The 6,138-nt window shown below is 43.3% G+C and overlaps 1 long non-coding RNA gene across 1 annotated transcript; it reads left to right on the forward strand.

Moving 5' to 3' along the window:
• Window positions 1–4,600: 4,600 nt before the first annotated feature.
• On the forward strand, window positions 4,601–5,790 carry LOC138851842 (uncharacterized). The gene is made up of 2 exons (XR_011391432.1): window positions 4,601–5,532; window positions 5,666–5,790. It is a non-coding gene; the product is annotated as an uncharacterized lncRNA (long non-coding RNA).
• Window positions 5,791–6,138: the final 348 nt, after the last annotated feature.

Here is a 6,138-nt window from a genome sequence, read left to right on the forward strand (position 1 = left end):
GACGTGAAAGTGAAGATGGATTTTGTGCGGGAGGAGCTCGTGTACTACCTACGCACGTTGCCGTCTGTGGCGATTGTGGGAGGGATTGGAATTGTGTAATTAAGAGGACCGACGTGGAACCCAGAGGAGCGGGATATTTTTCCTCAGTCTTGGGGGGCCTGCTTAGAGATCTTCAGTTACGTGATGCTTTCGGGGGAGGTCTGTGGGAGGTGGAACATACGTTTATAAGAAGGGGATATGCGGCTCGTTTGGACAGGTTATATTTATCTCAGAGGGTTTTGGTAGAGTCTTTTAAAACTATTGAGATGGTGTCTTCCGATCATAGGGCGGTATTAGTGGAGGTGGGATGGGATGCTTTGGCTCGTAGGCAGGGAAGTTATTGGAAACTGAACACGATGGTTTTGGGGGATAGGGAGGGAGTGGAAGCGTTTGCAATATTTTGGGAACAGCTCTGTGCCGACAGAAGGACTGAGGAAGATGTGGTAGGATGGTGGGATAGTGTGGCTAAGTTAAGAATACGTCAATTTTATGAGAGAGGGCAAACGCATTAATCAATTGCGGTATGGTTTGTCAAATTACTTAGAAACTAGATTACGGGATTGTTACAAGGTGGGGGGGCGGTGGCCAGGGTGTACCCGGTGGAGGATATACACATGTTGAAGGACAGAATACGGGATTTGCAAGAAGAACGTTTTGCAGCTGTACGGGTACAGGCGGGGTTGGACGAAGTACTCTGGGGCGACAAGCCATCAGCTTGTGTGCTGCGAGGACAGAAGGTACGACAGCGAACGACTACAATACCGGGTTTGCAAGTCATATCTTCTGTGGGGGGTTTTAGAGAGGGTCAGGTATTAAGGGACACCAAGGGGATGAGTGCATATGCAGATAGATGGTTTGAGGAATACGGGAAAAGTAGTGGGGTGGATGGCGAGGTTCTTGGGAAGGTATGTGAGTATGTGCCGTGCAAACTGGGGAGGAGTGATCAGGAGGCACTGGGTGGGGTCATTGAGGAGGGGGAAATATGGAGAGCCCTTATGGACATGAGGAAGGGTAAGGCACCCGGGATCGATGGTTTACCAAGCGAATTTTATGTACAGCACTGGGGTCTGCTTAGGGGTTTCCTAGTAAGGTTAATGAATGCCATGAAAGACGGAGGTAAGATGGGAGAATCTCAGGCAACGGCGGTGGTGGTGTTGGTCCCAAAGGGTAAACAGCAGAGTACCCTTCGGGATTACCGAGCCATTTCGTTGCTTTGTGCTGATTATAAATTATTTGCGAAAATTCTTGGGAATCGGCTTAAATGTGTTGTGGGGAGGGTCGTGTTTGAGTCTCAGTTTGGTTTACCTGGTAGGTCAATGAGCGAGGGCCACGGGATTATCAAGGGGTTCCTGGAGGACATGGAAAGGGGAAGAGGGGCGTTGGTGGCGTTGGATTGGCAAGGGGCTTATGATAGGGTGGAAAGAAAGGCTTTGAGGGATATTCTCCTACGACAGGGGTTTGGCGAAGAAATAGTGGGGTGGGTGGATACGTTGTACTCAAATGCGAAGGTAAGGGTGCAAATCAATGGGTGTGTGGGGGGGGAGTCAACATGGAGCGGGGTCTTCGGCAGGGATGTCCTTTATCACAAATATTGTTTGCATGTGTTCAGGATCCCTTTTATAGGATGGTGGAGGATCGTCTAAGGACGGGGGGGAGGGATGGAGAGCTGAAGCCGTGGCCTGGTTTGGTGGGCTATGTTGATGATACCATTATTTTGGTAAGTGAGGAGACACGGTTAGGACTTTTGGGGGAAGTTGTACACACTTTTGGGAGAGCTACTGGGATGAAGGTAAATCTGGAAAAGTCAATGATCATGGGGCTGGGAGAGTGGGCAGAGAGATTAGATTGGGGATGTGATGTTGTGCAGCGGAGGACCGGGAGTCTGAAAATCTGCGGTGTCATGTATGAGGCTGACCTGAGTGCTGCAAGGATGGTGGAACAGGTGCAGCGACGGTTGGGAATGCTGCGACCTCACCATTTAACCCTTAGGCAACGTGCAATTGTCATCAATGTATTACTATATAGTAAAGTCTGGTTTGTTTCGGCTGTGATGCCGTTAACAGGAACGGCGATCACGAGTATTCTTAGAATGGTGTTCAAATTTTTGTGGGGTTCAGGGTGCAACTGGTTGCGAAGGGAGGTAGTGACATTGCCGGTATGTAGGGGAGGGTTGGGTTTGTTGGACTTGAGAAAGCGCGTGAAATGTGTGTTTATTAAGAGGGAAGTGATGAGTGCAGGTGGATGGAGGGAGGGTCAGCTAGATAAGGTACATGCTCACATGAGGAAATGGTATGGAGGGGCAGAAATGAAGGAATGTGAAACATTGTTACGTGCCTTAATGTTAGCCAGGGAACCGGGAAAGTAGAGGTGGGAACTTTGTGTAAATCGTTAGGGGGATATGTAGTGGCGCCAGTTGAAGGGATCTACCCCATGTATGCATGGGATGTAATATGGCGAAGATTTAGTAAATTAAGGATACGACCTATGGCGCGTGAGGTTATGTACCGTTTCCTGCATGGGATTTTGCCAACGGGAGCGATGCTCCGAGATAGGAGGGTTATTGAGGGTGGGGGGTGTGGCAGATGCAGTGGGGAAGAGACTGCGTATCATGTCGTCTATTTTTGTGAAGGTTTGGAGTGCATCAGGGTATGGATGAGTAAGGTAGTGGTGAGGGTGGGGGGTCAAGGTGTGTCGGTATTGCGAGCGTTGAGTCTTGATATGAGTGGTGTGGATGAGAGTGTAGTAAGAGGTTTAGTATATGTCATCGTGGACTACATATATGTTTTATGGGGTATGAGGGGGAAGGTGGGTGGGGATGTGATGAGAAGGATTTTGGCGGCGACGTTTTATCGAACTTTGTGTCGCAATAGAGACATTTTTGGGAAAAGGTGGGAAGAGTATTTTTCTGAGGGTTATAGAGGACTAACAATAGGGAATTTATTGGCGTTATAAGGGGCTTTAACTGCCGGGGTGAGTAGGGTGGTAAAAAGGGGGGGGGGTCAGGGGATTTCAACGGGCTCACCTCCTTGGGTATGCAGTGATGTGGTTGGGTGTGATTGGAGGTACTAGTGTGTGACCAGATGAGAGGTTGTGCAAGATAAGTTTTGCTTAGTTCCCTTGATGGGGAAGGTGTAAGGAGCAGATTAAATATATAACATGTATTAATGTATAACCTATAAATTATATAACATGTATATTTCTTTGGTAGCGTATTATGTTCCACTTGCACTGGTATTGCAATTGAATTTGAATTTTCTTGAGAGGGTTTTCCTTTCACTATTGCCTTGAAGAACTGAGTTATTTTGCCTTTTTTGTAACGTGGTCCAGCATCAGTTTGACGTAATTACCTATTATTATTATTCTTATTTAAGGTATTGTACCATTCATGGTTGTAAATAATGTTTCCACAAGTGACATGTGTCATAATAATCCTAAATTGAGGATAATTTATGTCATGCTTATTCAGGTTGGTGATGGGGTTAGTTTTCAGTGCGTGTGTGTGAATGGGGGGGGGGATGATAGGTCACCTGTGTCGCAGCACAGGTTTCTTAATAAGGCATATTGTAGGTCTGGTGTATTTGTTGCGAATTGTATTACGGGTGATTGTCATTAAGCTTGGTGCATTATTGTGTTGAGGTTGTAATTTTAGGAGTTTTGTTTATAGCCATTTTGTGGCCTTTGTTATTATAACTTTATTCCTTCTTAAATTGTGATATGTTTTAAAACTTGTGTATAGTAGACTGTCAGATGTTGCCTGGATTGTTTTGTGTTTATATATTGTTTTATTGATGTTGTTCTTGTTCATTTTTTTATAGATGTACCTATAAATATTTGTACATGTATCTCCAACATGTTTGGTTTAAGTGATTGGATGAGGGAACAGAGGGGGGGGGGTTGTACCCACACGGAGTTGTAAGTGTGGTGTGTAATGTTAGCTGTAGGTAGGATTGTGTTAATGTTATAGCCCTACATGAGTTTTATATATTATATTTTTTGTAATATCATGTTTTAAATAAAATAAAAAAAAATAAAAAACTGGCCCTATATTTACTCTGTTAATTCCATGAATTCTCAGTTTGCTTTGAGAAATACTGAGTTAGCTTGTTAGTAATATCTTTATTTCTAAGCCAGTTCATATAAATTCTTATTATGTGTTCGAAGTACGAATCAGAGGTCGACTCTCGTTGATCCTTATTAGTTGAAGTGAATCTTGACCGTTTAATCAGGTGTTTTGATACTTTATTTCTGTAATAAGACACATATATAGTGCATTCACTATAGTAAAGGGGGGAGACCGCCAAGTCTGAGCCTAGATACACCAAAAAATCGAAAAATATGAAAAATGAGTTAATCTTACCGAAAAATAGAGCAAAGATCTGGCAACATTTTGGTGTGCGTCTCGTCTCTGTACGATAATTACATAAAAAGCTATCGTAATTCTAACAATGGTAACTACGTCATCAGCGCGGCCCAGCTAACGTCATAACAATACCACGTGCTCCAGCGCGACTCGCTTCATAAAACAGTATCACAGGTATTTTTTTCCTTTTTTTTTGGTGTATTTTTGAGCTAGATCTTCTAAATAGTAACTGGCAACCATCAGGTTAGCTGTGAGAAGGAGCTGCTCACACCATCTCAAGTCAGTGCCGACTGGAAGTCTGAAGAGAGAGGGGGTGTGTCACTTTGTCTGACAGCTGACTACCCTTGGGACGTTACTTTTCGCCTTTCATTGTATACATTTTTGGTACACAATGCCTGCAAAGAAGAAACAGTTTGCCTATAACATTAGCAGGAAGAGGAGAAGGAACATAGAAGCAATGATAAGGGCTAAACAAGCAAAGAGAGCAGCGGCAGCAGCTGCTGTGGTTGGTGACGCCGCCACGATGCTAGTACCACCACCCTCCTCTCAAGACCTGTCCTTGTTCACTGCTACTGAACTATTGGATATTTCATGTTCAGAAACAAGGAAGACAAAATATAGAAGCATCACCTTTGCCCAACAGGTGATAAATCCTGGTGTTTCTACCAGAAAGCAGCAGCAGCAGACCTTCCTCCACCATCTCACACCAAGATGAAAGTGCACTTCCAACTTGAACCTGCATACATGGAGGAGGTGCATAATGTCTACAAAGACCTAACATCAGATGAAATGATGCAGCGTTGTATAAAAGGCAGAACGCAAAACTCTAATGAAAGTCTGCATCACCGCATATGGTCTTACAGCAATAAAGCCAAATATCAAACCAAGAGGCATGCTGATTTCGCAGTCAGCCATGCTGTTGCTGACTACAATAGTGGATATGTGAGGAGCTGTCTGGACACAGCACTGGGCTACAGACGTTCAGCAGTGACTCAAGCACAACTTGAATTAATGGAGAAGCAGATGAAGGAAAAACGGAACCGAGGTGGAAAGAAGAGGAAAAGGGAGGTGGACACGTCCTACGAGCCTGGAGGACATTAGATAATCATGTGTCCACCAACATCCAGTCAAAGGTACGTAATTATTAGTGTTTTTTTGGTATATTTTTATATTATGTGTATAAATATCATATATGGATGCAATTACATGTATCTGCACATAATCACTGGGAATAGGATTTTTGAGAATTCATTTCTTTCTTTTCAGATTGATTGGGATGGATTGTTATGATTGGCCGGCCACCAGAGAACTTCAGGATAAAGGGATCTTCATGGAACTTCAGGAATAATGTCTATATAACCAGTTCTACTCTCAATAAACGTATAAAGGCACTATGAGTATTTTTACCCACTGTATAGTAATGTTCAATGTATTTGTTGATTTTTTTCAAAAGTGCATTTATTTGTATTTTTTTGATCCTAAACCATTATTTATGAACCGATCATTCTGAATTTTACAAAAGTTATTCAGGGGACCCTGTTTGACTTTGTAACGGAGTTGTCTTGGGTAATAATCCCTTCAGTTTTGCATAAATTGATGTAAAGTGCAAAAAAAAAATTAAAATCAAGTCAAGACATAATATTTTTTTTGGGTACCATAAAACATGTTATTACATTATTTAAAAATGTTAGACCCCTCAAGGAAGGTTCCTTGATGTTGGTGAGGGGCTCTTGATTTAG

Source organism: Cherax quadricarinatus, unplaced genomic scaffold (genome assembly GCF_038502225.1).
Source record: "Cherax quadricarinatus isolate ZL_2023a unplaced genomic scaffold, ASM3850222v1 Contig2379, whole genome shotgun sequence".
Classification (NCBI taxonomy): Eukaryota; Metazoa; Arthropoda; class Malacostraca; order Decapoda; family Parastacidae; genus Cherax; species Cherax quadricarinatus.